Here is a 23,771-nt window from a genome sequence, read left to right on the forward strand (position 1 = left end):
TGTAAAATGGGGATAAACACGTCCACATTGTAAGGTTGTTTCAGGAATTAGTTGAGATGGACATGTAAAATGGATAGAGCTTGAGAAGACATTGGTAAATGTTCTGCAAATGGTAACTGTATTACATTGTTTTCTTTTTTTGTAAGGCTTACAGACTTCTATTAAAATAGAGAAAGGGATGCTCCTTGTTGTACAATGGGCTTACATCTGGGTGAATCCATTATAAGTTGGAAACAATGTAAGTAAAAATGCATTTAGGACACCTGAACCCACAGAGCAGCAGAGCTTAGAGACTCAATGCCCTATAATCAGGTGTTTCCCCTCGTGATCACGTGACAGACTGGAAGCCACTGGACAGCATTGTAAAGAGTATCACACTGTATTTCCGGTCCAGGAGAAGATCCAAGTTCAAAATTCAAAGTATGCTTTTTACTGAATGCATATAGTTTTCACACCATCAAAAAGTCAAACCTTCATAAGTCAGGGGTAAATGCACACACACACACACACACACACACACACACACATACACATACATGCTCTCTACTTCCCCTCAAAACTGTGTACTGACTGCTGGATGAAAAGCAGACACTAAGCGCATTTGGAAAGAAAACACTCCCTTAAAAAATGCCCCCTATCATCATTACTAAGAACTTCAGAAACTGGAGATCAGGCATATATTGTTGTATTATGTTGACTTCAGAAAGAAAACAAAACACCCCGAGGTTTTTGTTTTTGTGTTTTAATTGAGAGCAGTTGGGCAGAACAATAAAAATCTTACAATTTATAAAGCACCAAATAATTTACATGAATACAAAGAAATATGGAAAACCATTTTAGATTTCATTAAAAAGGATTAGAGAAATATGGTAGGACTTCTTGATATGAAACCAACTAAATCAAATATCACAAGTAAACAAATATGTGGAAGGTTTTATTACAATAATTTATTTACACATATGCAATATTGTACTGTGAATTTTTTAAAAGGCAGACATAATGTACAAGGAGATAAAAGCTGTCTCTGGTGTACTTTTTTTGGAATGGATAAAACAAAGATATAAATGGGATGGAAAAAAAAAAATATGTGGTATAAAAGAACACAAAGGAGAAAATAATACAATGCTATCTAAAGAAGCAATGTTTCTAAAGACATGAAGATCCTTAGAGGAAAAACGAATGATTGACAGAGATGGTAAACTTCAGATTAAGGAACTGAAGTCCAAGTTGCTTGCTGAGATCCTGGAACTTGCTTGGGAGGAAACTCTCTCGGACCTGCAGAAGAGGAAAGTAGAATGAAAAAAAAAAAAAAAATGAAATCCAGGTTTGAAAAATGGCAAAGGAGTAATGAAAGAGAAGCCCACCTAAGGGAGACCATTAGGCACACCAGGTGACGTATGGAGAAGCCACTGGAATGACAATGGAGAAAATCCAAAAACAGGCACGAGAAAAATAGGGTAGAGAGAATACGATGGAAAAGGAGCCAGGGAAGAACAGAGGGTTTAACAAGCAGGCAGTGGTGTAAGGACAGGAGAGAGAATCTTTGAGTTAGTCTAGCATTTCCCGAAGATTCTTTTCAGCAGGACACAAAATCAATAGGGTGGTTGTAGGCACTCTGCAGAAAGAAAGAAGGGTCTATGGGCTTCTTCCTGCAAGTTTTGGAGTCTTTTTATGTGATGTTAGGTAAATATCTAAAAGAGGAGTAGAAGAATAAGCAATGTAGCTCTGTGTGTGTGTGGCGGGGGGGGTGTGTGCATGCGTATGTGTGTATGTGTGTGTGTGAGATTGAGAAAGAGAGAGAGAGAGAGAGAGGACTCTTATCAGAGTTTTCATCTATCATTCAAGGAGAACTCAGGAATCAAACATACTGAAGAGATGAAATTTCACCCTGCCTACATTGTGGTCCCTGAGAAAATGTTTCCCATTGACTATAATGTGATCAAGGGACGACAGAATAGATCCTTTATCTTTCTGGTGCTCTAAGAACCAAAATGTTCAGTACAGCTCCTGATTCCCACTTTGGCATATGAGGCCTAGCTGTTCTCTTCTCTCTCTCTTCCTTCCTTCCTCCCTCCCTTCCTTCCTTCCTTCCATCCTTCCTTCCTTCCTTCCTTCCTTCCTTCCTTCCTTCCTTCCTTCCTTCTTTCCTTTCTCTCTCTCTCTCTCTCTCTCCCCCTTTTTTCTTTCTTTCATCTCATGGGTACTGGGGATTGAACCCCGAGTTCTTTACCACTGAGCTACATTCCCAGCACTTTTTATTTTTGAAACAAGGTCTCACTAAATTTCCCAGGCTGTCCTCAAATGTGTCATCCTCCACCCTCGGCCTCCTGGGTAGCTGGGCTAAGCCTTCTCAGTGCTCTACCCCATCCACACTGAGTCCTTCCCTTGTCGATATGTATCTCTTTGTATTTGAACTCCTCTATATGACAGCATTTGCTCTAGTAAACACTTATTTATTAATAAATTTCAACAAATATATCTAAATGAAGGTCTCCTGATTTGCCACCACCACCAACAGACATCTTCCTTCTTGCATCCCAGAGTTAGATTTTTTCCCAAGTAATTAATTGCACTGAGGGAGAAAATAAAAGAAGGAAAAGTGGCCAACCTCCTCAGATCCCCACTGATTAAGAGATGAAGGCCTTACAATTGGGTTTCCCATTTTAAATAGAGGTTTAATGCCATCTCCTTTGTCTTTGGCCCTCTCCCCCGTCCCTTTAAATGTCACATCTGTTTGCCACTCTTGATATGTTTTTCATAGGTCAAGCTGTTTCCCCAGCTCAGCTGAGGAGGATGAAGTCTTGGGCACTAAGGATTCAGCATCTTTATAGATGTTGAATATGCTCAATATTGGAAAGAACTCTTATCCAAAAAATGTCTTTATAGAAGGGTATGTGAAATACTTTAATCCCAGAAATTCAGTTCCAAGAAATATTTTGAATACCATCCACAGAGCTTCCTTTAAGTGATTTCGCTAAGAAGGAAGACTACTAACTGGTTAGTAAAAAAAAAAACTCTTCTCAATAGTTGTGTGACCGTTATGTGATCATTATTGCTATACTTTCCTCTTGGGCTTAAATGTCCATCAGGCATGCACATCTTGGGCTGCAGATGCTGGTGGGAGATCAATCTAGATTATGGGATGGAAGACTGAGAGGCAATCCTGCTTAGCCGCCAGATGTGTATTGCTAGATTCATGCAATGCCTGATGTCAAGTGTGCATTTCAGTAGCAAAGTTATACTTGAATCCTTTCCTACTCCCCCTTAAAACTTGTAATTGGTGTGTTGTGTTTAAATCATAGTCTAAGTTTTGTTTGCTCAGTTAACTCTCCCAGGATATCTATTTCGAACAGAAATAGCAAGAATAGGGGGCGAGTGTTTTGCCTAGAGAATTAATCTAAGAACCCAAACAGAATCCTTTCCAGAGGCAAGAAAATTGACAGAAAATGATGGGTGAGACACAGCCTGCTGTCAGAGTAATCATCTTTAGTTGTGGGAAGGAGGGGTTGGAGGGTGAGAATGAGCACCATTAAATAAAACAGGTATCATGGAGGACGCGTTTCTGGGAGCACATTTTGATGGAGATGCCTCATCAACCGCCAAATCTCTCGGCAGCTTTGCAAGGATCATTCCGCAAATGGCCATTGCGGTCTGGATTTCATCGTTTCACATTTGCACCTTGCAGCTTTTAAGGGCCATTAGAACCTAAATACTGCCCCATCAAAGCTCAACCTGAAAGGGGTTATTGCCAGCAGCCAGAGAGCTCGTGGAATCTCAGCCTTCGACAGTTCTTAATAGGTAAATACTTTTGCTTATGGGAGAAATGATGATCTGGAAATGTCGATGCTCTAAGACTCCGAGTCCCTGGGCAGTTGGCAATTTGACATTGACTCCCCTAACAGTGTTATGATAGCATCGCTGTCCCGAGGGGTGGGCTTGAATATCAGAGAGCCCGTCTTTTGAAAATTTTGCATAATGTGAGACATTAAAATTAAGGCTGGTGTTTACTGTTCAGTTCTTACAGAGATATTCCCAGATTCACAGCAAGATATTATTTCCCTTGGAAATGCTTTCTGTCCCTGCCAGTTACTGAATGCAATCAGATGGCTTTGCGTGGGCTAGCATACCAATTAGAGGCCTTGCCCGGGTTACGTGTGATGTATTCTCTTCTAAACTCAATGGTTTGTAGGCAAATAAACACGTACAGAGAGGAGAAAGCCCAATTCCCATAAAAACCTTGAAACTCTTTCTGTTCTTAAAATTACGTGTATACATATACTCAAGGTGGGAAGTAAAATAGCCATAAAGCATGGCAAATAAAAGAAGATTAATGAGGGAAAGAATCTGACAAAAATATTTAATTAGAATGCAATGGCCTGGCCCTATTATCTTGTATTATTATACATCTTGTCATTAACCAAATCTGCAGCTAAACTGTGGGCATTTGTCTTCATTATGTAGTAAAACGGTATAATGAGCAGGTTCCAAACAACGAATAAATGCCCCGAATGAATACCAGGTTGGAGAACGAGAGGCATTTCCATTTCAATTCAGTGGGGTAGCTCGAGCTCAGCCTTGCTTTGAAAGGTGAAGCAAGGGGAATATTTCTGTATTGCAAACGTGGGTGGATACCTAAAGTGAAGGTGACTTATTGTGTGACATCCTACAAACTTGAAATCCATGAGCCTGGTCTCTGCTATAAACTCACCACAAGACCTTTTTGGGATTATAGTTTCCTCGTCTGTCAGACATGATGAATCTCTATCTTGTTGCAGGTCCCTTCCGGTGCTAATATTCTGTGTTCAAGAAAATGATATGAATTGTTAATTCCTGTTTGGGGTCTAGTTTAACTAATACGCAGAAGTCATTTTTCATTTATTCATTTGTTCATTCACTGAGAATTTACTGAATGTCAACAGAATGTCAGACGTAAGTATTAATGGTCCAGAGATAAAAATTCTGCCCTTAAGCTAGTTCTGTAGTTCCGAATTCTAGCTATACATTAAATCAACTGAGGAAACATTTTAAAACCCTAATGCCTGGCCCCTGGCCCCAGAGATTGTAATTAAATCAGTTTGCGATAGGGATTTGCATTAGTCCATGTTCTGTTGCTGTAGTGGAATATCCGTGGCTGGGTACTTTATAAAGAGAACAGGCTCATTTAGCTCACAGTTTCAGAGGTCCAAAGGTGCCAGCATCAGTTGACTCAGTGAAGGGTTCTTGGCAGATGGCATCGTGGCATAAGTGCACGCAAGAGGCAGAAACTGCATGATGAGACAGGAAGCCAGAGAGACCAGAGAGGGGTCAGGACTGTTTTCTTATAATAACCCTCCCTTGAGAACTAACCAGGGTCCCACGAGAATAACATCAATTCCTTCGGACCTCAGTGACCTAAGTGATTCCCAATAGGCCCCACCTGTTAAAGGTCCCACTACCTCTTGTCACACTAGAGAACAAGCTTCCAAACATAAACCCTTGGGACACAGCCCACATCAAAACCACAGCAGCCTCCATTCTGAGGCAGAGCCTGACTTGAGAAACTCCAAGTCGAGCAAAAGATGCCACGATACCATGACTTTAAATGTGGTTTCCCTAGGGAAACGCCTTCCACCCGATAAGAGAACAGACAGTGCACACACGAAGCTCTTCTGTGGGAGGTAGTCCCTGCGATCAGCTTCAGAGTCCAGCTGGCTGAGAGGGAGAAGAAAGTTTTCCAGGACCAGAGAGCAGCTCGCACAGGTGCAGAGACATGAGCCAGCATGGAAAAGTCCAGACTCTCAAGACGCTCTTTGGCTAGAGCAAACAGAAAAGCCTTTGGAGATGAAGTTTAGGAATAAAACACTTTGGCAGAGACAGCCCCCAATATCCCTGAGCTTTGCAAGAGCCGGGACAATGGCCGCCCAACTGGCAATCACATCCCCCCGTTCCCTGTTGTGGGACTAGGTTCTGGTCAGTAGGAACCCACTCTGGTGAATAGGAACAATGAGCAACTTCTAAGTCTTAACCTCAGCAGAACACTGCCTGCCTCCTCTCCTCTTTTTCCTGCTCCCATGAGCTGAAGCATAAAATGGTGCTGGTGGGTCAATTTCAACCACGCTGATGAGCAGTATCAGAGGAAATGAGATCAATGGAACCGAAGAAACTCCTCCCAGAATGATACCTGGACCACCCAGCGGCTTCACTTAAACCCCAAGAAAAAAGCAGCTTTTACCTTGTTCAAGCAACGCAGTACAAGCTGTGCTCTCATTAATATACCGCTCGGTTATTTTCTTGAGAAGAAAAAAGTCACTACTTTTAGAGGGCTGGCTTTTATGAATATCTGCTTTTGTGAAGTTCTGTCATGGAAAGTACAACATGGATTTTTTACCAACTCCTGATTGAGGAAGAAATTCTCTGAATGATAATTCTTCAGGACCTACCTACCCCTTGCTCTCAATATCCCTGGCTCTCATTTTGTCTTCCATGTTCCTGTATCCCTAAATGTCCCGAGATTATAGATGAGCATTCTTAATTCAGTAACAAAGTCAACCTCCTGATGATGAAGGCTCAGCTGTAATTCCAAACACTCTGTATTGTTGGAAGAAAGTTGGAATTAGCCTTTTGTTTTATATGTGGGGATATGGTTCTAGTGTGCAATTCCCAGCCTCTAGGGTAGTACAAGCGCTCAGACATTTTATTGGGTTTTGATTGAGAATATTTGCAGGAGCAATTTCCAAGGGGAACATTTAGGTGATATGCCTCAGGAGGCTACAGAGCTAGCTGCAGTCTCAGGTCCCCAGGGGAAGGAAACCACCAGTGGAAACATGGCTATTACTGGGGAAATAGATCTTTCTGACAGGACATAAATCAGGAGCTCTGACCAGTCACAGCCAAGAAAACGCCTTGGTTGCCCTATGAGATCAGAAGTGTTAATCCTAATAGCATCAGCACAGCATAGCAAAGAAAACTGGTTTACATGCTGAAGACCACCCTCCTGCTTCACTCTGTGTCTTTCAGAGACCCCCTGCAAACACTGGCCAACGGTGAAGTCACTCTTGTCTGTGGTGGGACCTGTCTTCTTGGTTGATGATGACTCCTCCCTCGTTTCTCCTGGGCTGAGCGTCCTCTTTTGATCTTGCTCCTGAGGCTCTGTCTAGGTAGGGAGCTCTGTCCCTACCAGCCGGAGGCCCCTGTTCTCCCAAGTCTCCCTGGCTGTTGCCTGGGTTCCTGTTCCCCATCGTCTCTCATCTGGAGGACTACATCAGTCATCTCCTACTGGTCTTCTTTTGGTTCTCTTCACTCTGACCTCACATCTGATAACACTTCTCCCCTGCTCAAGCCCAAAATGTCTTTCCTTTGCTGATGAGCTCCTTATTAGACCAGGGCTTCCAACTTCTTTCTAGCTTCCTTTGTTTCACTCCTGGTTCTTCTTCCCTTAGCTTGGCAGCAGCATGGCTTCCCATTGCCTGGGCAGCTCCATTTTCCCTGGAGGTAGTGAGGGGGAGACACTGTTGCCCGTTAAGTTGTGTCTGAATCAACTTTCACACATTATAAGATTCTAGGAAGCATTAGTAAGTCTTCTCCCATTACACATTACACACACACACACACACACACACACACACACACCCTTCCTTCCTAAGAACCACAAAACATCATTTTAAACATCCAGGTCACCAATAATAAGGAAGTATTCACTGGGGCAAGGGAGTATCAAAAACCAAGATGGAAAAGGAAGAGAAGAGTAGGAGGAAAGGGGGAGGAGGAAAAGAAAGAGGAAGAGAAGAAAGACAATGGTCTAAAGGACAATTGAAGAGCTCCAAATCAACCTTTTGAAACTTCAAATACTTCATGTTTTTTTCAAGAGCTGGTCCTGGCCGTGGACACCTGAGTCCTGTAGCCAGTGGTTTGGGTGGTTGTGACCTGTTGATCAAGGATTAGCAAGAGCTCTAACATTGGTAATAACTCATGTGCAAAACCCTCCAAGAAGGTGGGATGCTTGGTCACCAGTTCTCTTTCTCTGAATCTCCTGAGCAATGAGAAAGCAAGATATTAAAATGCAAAAGCACTGCATTGACAATAAGAAAAATTCAATCACAGCTTCCTTATTTACTACCTGGTGCCCCTGGATAAGTCATTGTGGAAAAGGTGGGGACACAAGCACCTACTTAACCAGGCTGCCAAGCACCAATATGAAACAAACCAGATGTGACCACCTGATACTTTCCTTCATCTCCTCTGAGTATTAATCCTGTCCACATCAACGAAGGGTAGAAGGACTATTTTTCTCTCTCACAGGGCTGTGAGAATCCGTCATTAGATAATATACATTAAAAGACCATTCCGCATGGTAAGCGCTGTATAATGGCATCAAGACATTTTTTGTTGCTGCTACTGCTTTGTTAATTACTGTTATGATTCTTGCAATGATTATTTATGGGGGCCTGAAACGTAACACTCTGCTTTTAAAATGTTAATGATCCTTAGTATAAGAAATGCAGATACCAGGCTGTGCACCTCACTCCTGGGGACTGATAAACCCACATTGGAGAGAAGGAAGAAAACCAGTGTCAGAGGAAAGCTCGGCCACCCCCTAGGAAGGGGAGTGAAGAGAGACTGAGCGTGTGCCCGTAGTCACTGGCTCTCAGGGTGATAGGTGGATGCTCGGAACTGCTTTGCTAAAGCAGAGTGTTGGGAAATTGCAATGTGGAGGCAAGCTTATAGGGCGATGGTCACTAGCTGAAGAATTCCTACCCTTACCTCAAAACTCAGCTCCAACATCACATGTTCAGAAGGGTTTGACTTCCACTCCTCTCTGCCCCACAACGCCCATGCTCATTTCTTTTAGTGAAGCTATAAAATTGTATTGTACTCCATCCATTCACCCATTTATCCATCCCTCTGTCTATCCATTCACCCATCCAGCCATTGTTGAGAGGTATCTATTCCCTCTGTCTCTTGGGCCAAGCACTAAACTGGGTGCTAAAGGCATAGCAACTGATTCATTCATCAGTTTCCTCTACTAGACACAGTTCTGTGACCTTTTAAAAAATTCATGTCTGTGTCCTTGGGGCTTAGCCCTGGGCCTAGTACATAATAGTCACTCAGGAGACTGTACCGTGAGGTGTTTGATGAGGTGGCATGTCCCGCACAAGTTCCTTAAACCCTAAATTTCATTTTCTTCATCTGTCATGATACCCCTAACAACTACTGCAGGGACAAAAACGAGGTAGTCACAGAAGCAGGTGGTGAGTGCTGCAGAATGATATCTGTGATCACAAGGAACAAATTACGTAGGCTTCCAGGGCCAGGCATAGGTGACTCTTGTGTCACGATGGGGGAGGGGTTGTCCCTTTCCTCTTTTCTGTCACCTCCCCCTATTTCTTCCCCCCGACCATGTTCACATACAGCGGCAGCTTCTGGAAGCCTCTTGCCCATGGGCTTCACAGTACCAGGTGTCATCTGTCCAATTCTGAGCAACTTTGTCCCCCATTTTGTTCTGACATCAAGGAGTTGCAGATTCCCAAGGGGCAAAACTCATATCCGAGCACAAAACGGTTCACTTCAGAAGCAATACCGAAACTGTCTGGCCACGAACAATGTCCTTTTCTCCAGGATTAATGCTTCCTTTTCATAACTGCTGATCAAATTAAGACTACGATGTGAGAAAGCCGGGTGGCAGAAAGGAGTCTGCAGAGTACAGAGAATTCCTTTTCCCCTCCCTCCACTGCCAACCACATAAGGCTGGAAGCTAAAATAAAATTAAAGGGAAAGAGAAAAGAGAGAGACCAAACAGATTAGGTGCTGGTATGCAGTCGAGAAAATCTGTTTAACTGAAGTTTTTTTTTTTTTTTTTTTTTTTTTTTAAGCTCTGTGGTTGTTCCTATTATTGAATTTAAAAATTCATCTCCTCAGATAAAATCCACTTTGTCACTCTGGTGCCCTCCATCCTGCCTCTAAGCCATCATAATGCTGGGTCAATGATCTCTGAAGTGTGTCTCCTACTTCCACATCAGAATCAGCAGGATGCTCAGCTAGTGACTGTCACAAGTTCAGGGTCACCAGGAAGAAACTTAGGAGCATGGGCTTTGGGTCAATGAAAAATGGGCTCCAATCCTTTTTATTTATGGGAATTTGGGCAAGGTTTTAAAATTCTCTGAGCTTGTTTTCCCATCTTTCAAATGGGTACAAGAACTTCTACCTCACGATGTAATTATGAGAATTGTGCAAAATACATGTCTTAATCCATTCTGTGTCACTATAACAAAATGCCTGAGACTGGGTAATCTATAAAGAAAACAAATTTATCTTTGCTCACAAGTGAAGTGGTTGGGAAGTCCAAGATCAACTGAATTCGTCCTTTTGGTTTCTGATGAGGGCTTCATGCTCTGTTATACCATGGAGTAGAAGTGAAAAAGGGACCACAGGTAGGTGGAAAGAAAGGAGCACGTGAGTGTGACAGGGCTTACTTTGTACCCACCCACTCTCTACAGTGGTATCTACAACATTCACATGAGGACTAATCCAGTTTCAAGAGAACCAACCCAATCCCCTGAAAAAGACATTAATCCATTAGTCTCAGACCCAATTACCTCTTCAAGGTCTCACATTCCGATACCTTGACATTGGCAATCAAATTTCAACATGAGTTTTAGCAGGAAAAGTCACATTCAAACCATTATAAAACTTTGCAAAGTGCATATTTCCCAGCACACACTAGGTGCCTCACACACTGATAGATCTTTTGTTCTGGAAACCTAAAGTATGGTGCTTTTTTTTTTTTTTTGGATTCCCTTTAAAATGAAAATACTCATGAAAAGAGTAAATGAACTATTATCAGTTATTGAGCCTTGAATGGGTTTCAGTCTGTGTGTGTGTTTCTGAATAAACACAGTCTTTTATAAGGAAGATGGAGAAGCAAATGGGATGTGCTGGTTCAGGAGTAGCCATGGGATCCTTGAGAGAAGGTATCCCAGGAGTGTGGAACAATCCAGACAAGAAGGTAAGGAGTTCCGTGCCATTTTACCTCTTTAAAAGCTTGCTAAAGCGGATATTTCTCTCCCTCCTCCCTCTTTCTCTCTCTCTCCCCTACTCCTACTCTCTCCTTCCTCTTACCTCTTTTCCTTCTTTCCTTTTGTCCTTTTTTAAAATTTTGATGGCGCAAATGATGTCAGTACTCATGTGCAAAGAAATAAATGAGAGGAAAAAAAAAGTGACCAGTTTCTTAAGCAAGGCTGAAACCTGCTGTGGGGTTCCTGGGTACAGTAGCTGTGAGCAGCACCAAGGCTCTGCTCTTTTCTCCTTCTTGACCCATTAAGCAGCTTTCAAGTGCTATAGACAGAAACACACACACACACACACACACACACACACACACACACACACGATTCCATTTATGGATGGTCCCCAGTGGCTCAATTTACAGGTTTTCAACTTTGCCATGGTGCAAAAACAATACGCATTCAATAGAAACCGTACTTCGAATTTCCTGGGCTGGCAAGGCAGACACTGCTCAATGCTCTTTTGGGATGCGGAGCAGCAGCCCTGAGCTGAGACTCCCAGTGCACCCCACAGTCTTGAGAAAACAACCTGTACCCTCCAGTGGGTTTTGTTGCTAATCAAGGATGGTCAGTAGGGAGCTGTGTCAACTTATGGTATTTTCACCTTACAAGGGTCAATCAGAATGCAACCCCAACATAGATCCAGGAGCATCTCTTACTGAGTTCTCGCCATATTCCAGGTACCAAGTACCTCATGCACCTTGTAGTTAAAAGTTTCAAAATACATGTATAAATTAAGTTCATTGCAATTAAAAATTTTTAGAAATCTAATTGGAACAACAATACAAGAAGAAGAATGTATTTAGTTATGGAACCAGAAAGTCCAGAGCTGCCACAAGATCTGGGGACTCATGTTCTTCTCTCCATCTCCCCTCTCTGTTTTTCTTGGTTAGGTCTGTGCACTAGTTTGGTTGCACTCTGTTTGGTTGCATGCCCAAGGGATGTGGCACTCTCATGGTCCAGGTGCAGACCACATATTCTTTGCAAGGGACAGAGGTGGGGTTATTCCCCAATCCTCACTCCCTGAGAGTGGAAAGTGTGATCCTCCAAAGACAAAGTTCTGTAACCGAAAGAGTCAAGGGGGTGCCCCGACTTGCAACAATTAGAGAGGCTCACTAGGAATGATATATTGTTATTTTTGCTTCACAAATTGAGGGTCAAAGAGATTAAGTGACATGCTCAAGGTCACAGAGCTGGTAAACGTCAGAGCCAGGACTTGAACCAGTTATTCAGTGCTGTGTTCTGCAAACTGAACCTCAACATCAATGAAGCAGGCATTCTGGGCAAGTACTAGAAGGTCTCTGGATTGAGAAAACTCATCATTCTAAAACAGCCATATTAAATGAATATTTCTCACCCTGCAATAGCTTAAACCTATCTCTCACTTAAACCTACCCTCTGAACAGGTAATGTCCTATCGGTACTTTGTGACAGGTGGCGATCGTATATAAACAAATCCTATTAGTAAATTTGGGGCAATAATATTTATCTGCTTCCAGCATTAAAAAGAAAAAAAAAAAAAGAAGAAGCCAAAAAAAAAAAAAATTCTTTCTCAGCCATGTCAGCCTTGTCAAACTGAAAAGTGTGGAAATCTAAGTGTGGCAGTCAGGGGTTCACGGAGGAGATGGATTTTTTTTTTAATTTATTTCTACATTTGTGTTAAGGTCAGTGTATTCATTTCACAGTAGGGAAGGATGAATTTTGACATTTTTATAAGGGTGATTGATTGGTTTGTGTCCATTTGTGAGACTGTACATGGCAAGAGGCCATGGCTAATGGAAGAGGGGAGGGAAGGAAAAACAACAAAAAATGACTATTTTTCTTGGAAACCTGCCTATCACCATTTTGGAAGCTACCCAGAAATGATGAGCATGGACACAGATCTGAGCAGAAGATAGAAACGTGTTTGACACACATTAATTAAAGTACAAAGGGGGAGGCTATTGACAGAAATTGCATTTGAATTACATATCCTAGCTGTCCTGGGAGAGAGTTCCCGTCTCCCGGGAGGTCCCTGTCCCTTGTGATACTGGGGAGAAAGCATTACCAAAGAACAAAATCCCACGAAAGGTCAAGGTGCTGGACCCTCTGCCTGGAACCCTCTTGGCCATTCTTCACAGGCTCCACTTAAAGCTCAGCTTAAACATACCTTCCTATTTGGTGGGAGAAGTTTTGTGAGCTCCCAGACTAACTCCAAATCCCCGGACCCTTTGGCCTCCATATGGTGATAATCCGAGCTTGTAATTGTATGTTTTGGAACTTCCAGGCTAGATGTTAAGCTTGATGAGGCTAAGGGGCAAAGCATATCTGCTTATCACTTTATTTCATTTGCGAAGTATAGGGCGTAATATTTATAGTAGACACTATTAAATATTTGTTAAATGATTAATGAGTGAATGACTTTTTACCTTTTGAGTTGCGACATAAACACTGATTCCTTCCTTTCTTTCCAAGGATGTGAGCAGGCAATTTAAATTGCTGTACTTAAAGATTATTGATAGGGAACCAAAAATATTTAACTGGAAAGCAATTTCCCTTAAAAACAGACTACTGCTCTTTGGTCAGTCCCTCACCCTCTTTTCTGATATCACTGAATTTTTAACCACAGGGCAGCTTCCTATGGACTCCAGGCAGGACTGCTTCTTCTTATGAGTCCACGTGCATTAGCTTTTGTTTTAGAATCTCTGGACATCAGCTCTGGTCACCCCAACTTCTCAAAGCTGACCACTCTAATGGTGGAAATCCCAGGCTTGAGTATTCCCTGGCTGCTCAGATATTTCCTTGAGAAAAATTCCATAATTCCTTGGGTTCCACAGGCAGTTCCCCAATACTTAATGAGTTGCATTACCCACGGATTCAATGTGGTTGAATATTTTACTTTCTGTTTGGGATTTAGCTTGCACAATCTTGTGCAGGGACAAAAAATATTAATTTATAGATGCTGTCAACGTGACCTCACACCACTCTCCCCTACTGGTGAATCTGGCCTTATGGATCTGTTTTTCCCCTTCCTCTGTTCTAATCATTCTCTGGAGTGGTTCCTTGGGTTCCCAAGTGGCAGAATCTGAAGGGTAAGGTGAAATACAAAACTCAAAATTCAAAAGGTGGTTTATGGCAGCAAAATAGGCCTAAATCAAAGTGTATTTGTCAGAGGCAATGAGCGGGGAGGAGGGATAGAGTCTGATGCCTAGGGAATGTATTATTACTTTCATCTCTGCCTTACAGTGTGGGATGCGGATGCCACGAGAGATGAAATAGTGGAAAATTCCTGGAAATTGCAAGATATCGGGAAAGCCGATCACAACTAAGCGCGCCAACAACCCTTTCTGTGAATGATGTATGGCAGTCTACCTCGTAGTTTTCAAGAGATAATGAGATCTTTTGAAATTCGGTTGGATTAGTCTTCTCTGCTTGGAGGTCTACAAGCAGTTCAGGAACCTAACAAATAGACCAGGGCCCAAAGCTTTCTTGCAACTTTCCATGTGCATCACCAATTAAGTGCTGTTTCTCCGTGGCTTAATTCAGGACCCTTCTTAGGGATCTTCTTCCATACCTTATCACCCCTTACCCACGTCCTTCCTTCTGACTTCTCACATGTCAACCAATTCGACATTCTCTTCTGTACTCCCCTGACCAAGGAGGAATCTACATTCAAAGAACCTAGTCAGTGTACCTTCTCCTTCTCCTTGTGAAAACAATTAATAATTTGCGAGTCAAGTCCTACTCAAAAGGATAGCCAAGGGGGCTGCATCTGACATGGACCCTAGGAAATAGATTGGAAAGTGTATGGTCTTGTTCTTAATGTCTGCTTTGAAGGAAACTTGTGGGTTTGCCTCAATAACCCTTTACAGTGCATTGAATCCAGAATTAAAGACAGGCAGGTAGGATAGATAGGTGAACTAGGTGAAATCAAGAAAATGGAGGCCAGTTTGGATCCTGGAAGTGGGAGGCAGCCCCTGGGAGTTTGGAATGTCAGTTTCTCCAGAGTGCTTTGATTACCAAGATTACCTATCTTACCCCTCCCAAAAGACTGAAGACAGGGCTGCTACCTACCTGGATCACTCCATTTGCACCTTCCACCCTTCTGCTTTCCATCTTTTGGCCATCCCACCAGCATCTCCTGGGCCTAGTCAGGTAGGTAAGAAGGAGAAAGATAAGGGGGATGGCGTGTAGAGAGCAGGAGAACAAAGGGTACTTTAGTCTATAAAAGGGGCAGGACACTCCCACATCTGGGGATACCAGAATACCAGCCATGGCTTCCTTCTCTTTCTGGGGAAGACTGTGTTACAGCTTTTAAATAAAATGTGCTCCATATGCTTGCATCAGCTTGCTTCTCTAATGTTCAGACTTCAACATTTGGGGAAGCTGAACTCGTCACCGATAACCAGTGGTATCACTATTGTCCCTAATGGAAGGTGAACTTCTGGGTCTGGCTTTCTAGCCATCCTAAACCATCACTTAGAGCAAAGTGTGTTCCTAGCCCAGTGCACAACATGCCTTGTGCCCTTTTCTAAATTTGCCCTTTTCAGAATTCAAATGATAGCAAATTGCACATATATTTTTCAAAGGCCTAACCCATTCCTGTCTTTTCTTAAATGACCTAATTATTTATGCTTTTAAATGGACAAAAAATTGTGGACATTTATGGTATGCAACATGAAGTTTGGATATACATATACTTTGTGGAATGGCTAAGTCAAGTTCATTAGCACATGCATTCGCTCAAAGATCTTATTTTATGGTGAGAATACTGCTTAAAATCTACTGTCTTAGCAATTTTCAATACTACAGTACTGTAGTCACCATGACCATAGTGACCATGTTTTACATCAGATCTCTTGAACTCATTCATCCTGACTTATCTGAGATTTTGTATGTTAACTCACATTTCCCTCTCCCTCCTTCTCCCTGGTAACCACCATTCTAGTCTCTGCTTCTATGAGTTCAACTTTTACAGATTCCATATATAAGTGAGATTATGAAGTATTTATCTTTCTGTGCCTGGTCTATTTCACTTAACATTATGCTTTTCAAGTTCATCCATTGTTGCCCCAAATGACAGAATTTCCTTCTTTTTAAAGACTGAATAGAAGTCCACTGTATACATATCCACCCCTCTCCTGTTGGACGCTTAGGTTGATACTGTATCTTGGTTATTGTGAATAAGGGGAATCCCACTTCTCTCTTCTTCAAAGCCTTAGTTCTTCCTCCTTTTTGAAATCTGTTTACTCCTTTCTTCCTTTTATACGAGTGGACTTAACCATTCCACCCACTTCCCAGAAGCCCTGATACCAGTAAAGAGGAAGAGAAACTAGCAGAGAAGCTTTTCTTTCCAAGACTCAGCAACTAGCATGTGATTTGACATATAGCGGATGCCCAATAAATATTTATTGAATGAATGGTTCTGCTCTGAAGATTCCTGGAACTGTGTTCTCACAGGATCAGGTGGGATGGAGGATTTAGCTATCAAATTAACCCACTTATAAATTGTTCAACAGTACTGAATAGAGGGTTATTCATTCAGACAATAAGGATTCTGCCTAGGCCGCAGGGCAAGATCTGAGGCCCAATATTATCTTCATGCCTCTTTCAGATGAATAAAGAAGGAAGGTTTGGAAGATCAAAGCCTTTGGTTTAAATCCTGTCACCAGTCACATTTTACCTACGTGACTTTAGGGAAATATTCAACCTCACCGACCCTTATCTTCTCCATCTGAAAAATGAGGATAACAATGCCTTCCTCCCACAGTTTTTATGAGAGGGGATGAGATAAGGTACAGGTTGTGGCAGCAATATGGCAAACATGCGATAAATGCTTACTGCTGGAACTGGTCAATTCACTCAAGATTCTATCCTAGCACATTAGAAGTTTTGAGTAAAGTTACCATAGATTAATTTTAGGAAGAAACACATTAAATTTGAAAAGCAATTATCCTAGGAATGTTGCTCTCACCTCCCTCTGTAAGATCTATTTTATGTGGAAAGAGTCTCACTATCAGAAAATTCAGGCTCACTTTACCTAGACAGGGACTAATTTCCTGTGTAGAAAACAACTTCGAATAATCCTCTACCTAATAGCTCCTCATATGCTTGGAAGCCATTAGTGGACATAAATCTCCAGAAAGTAAAATTACCATTTCATTTAACATGTTTGTTGTGTTCCTAGGCAGAATGGAAATAGGTCTACAGTCACAACTCTTAGCATCCAAGCCATTGCCCATAGAGGAAAACCATCACTAATTAGCACCTTTGTGCGGAACTGTGGAAGGGCTGCTGCTGTTTTTTGTTTTGTTTTGTTTTCTGCTTTCATCCCTTTGGCAAACATCCCTGGAAAGCTAGTCATAAATGCTAATGAAATTGCAATTTCTGTTGAAAGACAGGTCCTAGAATATTTAAAAGCTCAAAAACACTTTTCTGAGTGGTGCATTGTCATGTATATTAATACTCTTTTGAAACCTACTCTTTAGAATAAGCTAATATCAACTTAAAGACCACCCATCAGAAAAAAAAAAAAAAAAAAAGCTTAATTCTGACTTTCTCAGTGTCGGGAAGGCAACTCAGACTCACTCCCTGGTGGGGGTATAAAGGATATTTCCTCTGTCCTTCCAGGTTTGAGGTACCTTGGTGATAAGAACTACATAAATACATAGCTGGAGGCATGTGACCTGTCAGTCTTTCAAGAGGGACAGATAGATAGACAGCAATGGAAAAAAAAAAAAAAAAAAAGCAGTACGATGATTTCACATGGTGCACTTTCTTAAAACTTTGACCTTAATAGGGTAAAATAACCACCAGAAACAATACCAAGCACTGGGAACAAGCAATACCAGAATGGCAACCTTTATATTCATCTTCCAAAGGAGCAAGTCAGTGCAGGCCACATAGCCCACCTCGTAGAGTGCCTGCCTCGCATGCTGGAGGCCCGGGTTCGAGTCCCCAGCACTGTGGGATTGTGGAAGAAATGAAACCAAAGAAACAAGTCAACATACCTTTTGACTTCTAGCAAAAATGTCAAGGGCCTCATTGGCCCGAAGTTACACACTCAACCCAAGACCCCATTCCAGGACAACGGAAGGGGAAGAGATACCTACCAGAGGTGGCAAATGACAAGAAAACTGGCTGTGCAGTCCCCGAAGAGTGACTTGATCTTGGTTGCTTCTTAAATATTGTCATTCCCGCTTACCTCTCTGTGTTAATTTTTAGGCTGTTCTTTCTCCCAACCCAGTTCCCTCACTGTCTCTGTGACCACACACTAGTGCCTGATGTTTCACTGGAGTCTCAGTTCTTGACAGTGTTTCCCATCACAGTGTGAAAATTTTCTATTTTCCCAGGCCCTTGAGATCGGCTCTGTCTTTTGTGAGAAGGAGGCTTTTAAAAGACAGCTGAAGTGGATAAGAGAGGCGGCGGGGCTGGCCAAGAAGGAGCTGCGCATGAGCTGCCAACCGCGGCATTAGCCCTGTTCCAACTCGGCTCTGGAATAGCTTGTTTGGAGGGGTTTGGCTTAAGCCTATGGAAATAAAAAGACTTTTCAATTCTACCTGTCCCTGGGTTGGGCTGGAGTTATCACTCAGAGAGCACAGGGGGCCCCAGCCAAGAGAAAAACCAGCTAAACTCATTTTCATTGCAGAAGCAAAGCCCCACAGCTCAACACTTTTAACAAGGTCAGACAAATGCATCCCTTCCTTTCCTGGTCCTCTGCTGTTTTCTTGGTTTATTTATATATTCAATAACACCATCGGCAGCGATTTGAACTCCTCTCTCCCTGAAACATCGATGCCAGGGTAGACTTCTGAACAAGAGATTCAGCACATCAGTCAAACAGATTGTTGCCCAGGTTAAGTAAGGAGAATGTTGTCATGTGTAATACAAGAGAAAACTATTCTGCAAAATCAATATCCCCTTAAACACAAATTACTCTAATTAGGTTGGGAGAGTAGAAGGACTGCTCTGTGACCAAGGGAACAAGCTTATTGCAATACTTATTTATTTTTAAAAAATAATCTTTCTTTTGGCAGGTCAAGACATTTTGGAAACTTTTTCTTATACCCCTGAGCTGAGTTCTTCTTACTCCTCTGCTTTTGGGACTGCGGCAGAAGGGCTAATATATCATAAGAAGACTGTTAAAGGTGTCCTAGGAATTGGAAATGGGCATTCATATGAGCTCAGACTGGCCTTTGAAGTCAGCTATGAGATAATATGGAGGGTGTGCAGATTGGGGGTGTTCGTCACATGATTCTGGAGGAAACGATGCATGGAAGGAACATTGGTATTATTTTGGCTTAGGCTGAAAAAAAAATTAATCTTCATTTCATCATGCCAAAGACACCAAATAAACACAAATGCCTCTATCAGAAGCATTACTTTCTCCACAATATTACTTTTTCAAATAAAATCTTTGTTTTTGTAGAGACATAATTCCACATAGAGAGATCTTTGAGTTTTGCTATGGGTAAAAAGCAATCTAATCTATGTAACTAAAAAATGCAAAAGGATACACATAACAGAAGATCTACTCTCACTCACAAAGAAAAACCTAATGAAAATGATATGAACGTTACCGCATTTATTTCAGCAGTATTTGTAACTCTGTTCTCCAGTGGGGGCAATGAATGTGCTTTTAGTTCTAGCCATAACTTACTTAAACATTAAATGTCTCCAAAATCCAAAGGGAAATAATGCACAACAACCCCTTGGCATAATGGCTCAGCTGATGGAATGAAATATTAGCCTGACTGCATCTTGTGGAAACAGAAAAGGCTGCAGCGTGGATGTTAAGAGTGCCAGGCATTTGATCTTGGCTCTGAATAGCGTTAAGAAGAGCAAGAAAGGGATCAGAGATGGGAAGAAGGCTAAAGGCTGTAGGCACATATTTATACTGGAAGGTGGCTAGGGTAGCAATTTCTGAGATGGCCCCTAATTATCCCCACCTCCTGGTTTTCATGCCTTTGTGTTATCTCCTCCCCTTGAGTATAGTGACTCAGTTCTAATGAATAGAACATGGCAGAAAGCACAGGATGTCACTTCCAAGATTAGTTTACAAAGAAGTGGTGACTTCTGTCCCGGTTGCACTCTCTCTGATATTTCCTGCTTGCTCATTTTGATGAAGCCAGCTGCCATGTTGGGAGCTACCTACGGAGAGGCTCCAGTGGCAGGAGCTGAGTGGCCTCCAGCCAACATCCAAGGAGGAACTGAATCCTGCCAAGAACCACGTGAGGGAGCTTGGAAGTAACTCTCTCCCCAGTAGAGAGCCTTGAGGTGACTACAGCTCAGACCGACACTTTGATTGCCGCCTGCGAGTGATCCTGAGCCAGAGGACCCAGCCAAGCCCGCACCTGGACTCCTGACTCACAGGCACTGTGAGATAATATATGCTGTTGTTCAAAGCCACCGAGTTTGGGGGTAATTTTTCACACAGCTATAGATAATGAATACAGTGGAGAACTGAAAGTTCTGTCAAATCATGCGTCACTTCTGGAATGGCTCAAGCTCAATAGAACATTCTTGTCTTTAAAGGAAAACAACAGCAATCCTGCATATGGAAGGGCACATAGACAAGAGTGAGACAAGTCTGCACATCAGCAAACAGGTCAAGGCCAGGTTAAGAACGGAGAATGTTGTCAACTGCATAATCCAAGAGAAAGCCATTATGTAAAATCAGTATCTCCTTAAATACAAATTACTGGTTAGGGGTGGATTAGAAAGTTAAAAATGGAATGTGGAGAGAAATCAAAGTTTGCAGAAAAATCTAGATGGTGGAATAGAAGGGAGGTCATATCCAAGATGCCCCTCCTCTTAGAATTATAGTCCTGAAACAAAAGTCAACATAAATGTTGCTAATTGGCCTCTGCTACCTGATAATCAGTGATGACCAGCTGAGGAGTTGTTATCTCAGGACAAAGCAGGCTGGGAGAGCCAGGCATGGCACACTAGAAGCAAAATGCTATACTTGAGACTTGTGTCACTTACAGAAGCATGTTCTGCAAATTTTCTTTTTTTCCTTAAAGGGCCAGATACTAAATAGTTTGAGTTTTGTGGGACATATGGTCTCTGCTTTTGTCAGACAACCCTAAATTGACTGAGCTTGTCTGTGTTCCAATAGGACTTCATTTGCAGAAATAGGCTGCTGGCCAGAAGTGGCCTGAAATATATAGTTTGCCAACCACTGCTAGAGAAAAAGGTATCCTCCTGTGGTATAACAAATCAAAAACAAACAAACAAATAAAGTCTCAGAACGAGGGCCATAATTAGTGCTATTAAGTCAACAAGTCCATATAATTAAAGTGAAGAGTACAGAATCAGGATCAGGCGGGATGGCCTGGAGAGCAGCTCTGTCTGATGTTTTGTAGAACTCCTTAGTCACAGTTCAGATAAGCAAGAAAAGATGGGGGAATATGGAGATGAAGGAGGTCTTAAAGAGAATACATGAAGCGCTGGAAAGAAGGAGAAAGGACTAACTTGGATCAGAGGAAAACAGCTTATGACCAAGCAAACTGTATTGGGCTAATTAATGTTAAGTACCCTTCTTCGTAGACAGAAGGGGACAGGATTTTGGCTAGATGCTGCCTCAAAGCAAAATGGTCCTTGCACAGCAATGTGCATCTGGACTCTTCTGCAGTAGACAGCGATTTCTCCTATGTCTCCACTCACCTCTACCCTGGAGTTCAGCCCCCTTGCCAGAACTATGTTTATTGATATTCTCCATGGTTAATTTGTTTCTGAATTTCTTCGTAGAATTCAAAAGAGCAGTTTGATTTGGGAGATTCCATTTATACTCAAAGAATAAGATTGTAATTCATCTTTTATGCTTTTCTGCCTGGCATGACAAATGAAATTCAAATTGTCATTTTTTGTTCAGAAACAAACACCATCTTGAAACTGTTTATTCTTATTGTTTAAAATAATTCTGATTTTAGATGGGTCTTCTATCTTGGGAAAACAATACATATTTAAGAAATTAAAAATCAGATTATTTTTTCCCATTGAAAGAATTTTCTTTCAGGCAGAACTCTTTTGTCAAAAATTAGCATCTCTCAACGCTTTCTTTAATATTTCTTTCAGATAGTGCTAGATGGGATGTTAAGTCATTGGCCAAAATTAGGGTCATAGTTCCAACTCTGCCACTTATTTGCCTGTGTAATCTTGGGAAAGTACTTAATTTTATTTTGCTCTATTTTATTTTATTTATTTTCTCTCTCATCTTCAAGGAGAAAAAGATACATTAATTTCTGCTCTGGTTCTCTAATAAGATGTTGAAAGAATCTGATGAGCTAATATGTGCGAATATATGCTATAAATTTTAAAATTTTGTAAGTAGTGGTATTATTATTCATCAAGCACATATTTTTATTCTATACCAGGTTCTGTGTAATGGATAAGGGAAACAAAAATGAATAGGACCAGTCTCTTCTTTCCTTAGTTCATTTTGTAGAGTTATAACAAAATACCTGAAGTTAGCTACTTTATAAAGAAAAGATATTTGTTTAGCCACAATTCTGGAGGTTCAAGAGCTCAGCACCAACCTCTGCTTGGCTCATCAAGGATGGCATCACAATGGCAGTAGCTCCTGTGAGATTGGGTGGGTCAGATGCAAACGAGGAACTCAGGGAAGGTACCAGTCTCCCTTATAACAACCCATCCTCAAACAACTAATCTACTCTCTGGGCCCAGCATCAATCTCTTCTGTAGGTGGAACTCGCAAGATCTAACTACCTTCCACTTAGACCACGACTTAAAGATTTCACCACCTCAACACCACCACATGGGACCAAGCTGCTATCACACTCAAACCATATCCAAACCATAGCATCTCCAAAAGTTACTTACACCAAAGAGTTCATAATTTTTACACCTAATACTTTTGGGTGGTGTGATGGTTAATTTGAATTGTCAACTTGATTGGATTAAGAGATACCTATGATTAAGATGCTTCTGGGTGTGTCTAGGAATGATTGGTATGTAGGATAGTGAACTGAAGTGGAGACCCTCCCTAAGCGTGGGCAGCACTGCCCAAAAGGATGGTGGCTTGGATGGAATAAAAGTCAGAAGAACAAGGAAGCAGATGCAGATGCAAGTTCAACTCTTCTTGAATGGGTTCTTAATCACTGCTTCGATCATCTGAGGATATTGAACTCTCGCTTCTTCACTCTTCCAAAGTGGACTCTGCCAGTGATTCTCCAGGTAGTTTCCAGAAACCTTGGTCTTAAACTAGGGTAGCACTGTTGATACTTCTTGTTCTGGGGCTTCTGCCTCTTAGACTGTGCAGCTGCTGTTTCTTCCAGCTCTCCAGCTGCAGATGGCCATTGTGGGCTATCCAGCTTCTAATCACGTATGCCAATAATAAACCCCCTTTTATAATCATACTTCCTGTTGATTCTTTTCCTCTAGAGAACCCTGACTAATCTTGTATTTTATTTAGAGACAGGGTCTCACTGAGTTGCTTAGTGCCTTGCTTTTGCTGAGGCTGGTTTTGAATTCATGAGCCTCCTGCCTCAGCCTCCCAAGTTGTTGGGATTACAGGCATGCACCACCATGTCCGACCTAATACTTTTATAGCACTAACTTTGTAAGTACTCTGTGTGTTTTATTTAACTTCTATAGTATAAATAAGTACAATCCTTACTCCTATTTTAAGATAAGAATATTGACAAAAAAAGAAGTTAATTCCCAAATTCACACATCTAATAAGTGGCTGAGCCAGGATTACAAATAAGGTGTTTGATTCCACAATCCACG

At 41.8% G+C, this 23,771-nt stretch overlaps 1 long non-coding RNA gene across 2 annotated transcripts; it reads right to left on the reverse strand.

Moving 5' to 3' along the window:
* Positions 1-747: 747 nt before the first annotated feature.
* On the reverse strand, positions 748-18,400 carry LOC124984051 (uncharacterized). Of its 2 annotated transcripts, XR_007108528.1 has the most exons (5): positions 18,131-18,400; positions 15,093-15,165; positions 5,171-5,264; positions 4,709-4,796; positions 748-1,275 (listed from the first exon to the last, which is right to left on the reverse strand). It is a non-coding gene; the product is annotated as an uncharacterized LOC124984051 (long non-coding RNA). The 2 variants fall into 2 exon arrangements; XR_007108529.1 differs by lacking the exons at positions 4,709-4,796; positions 5,171-5,264.
* Positions 18,401-23,771: the final 5,371 nt, after the last annotated feature.

The sequence above is a fragment of the Sciurus carolinensis genome, chromosome 4 (assembly GCF_902686445.1).
Source record: "Sciurus carolinensis chromosome 4, mSciCar1.2, whole genome shotgun sequence".
NCBI lineage: Eukaryota > Metazoa > Chordata > Mammalia > Rodentia > Sciuridae > Sciurus > Sciurus carolinensis.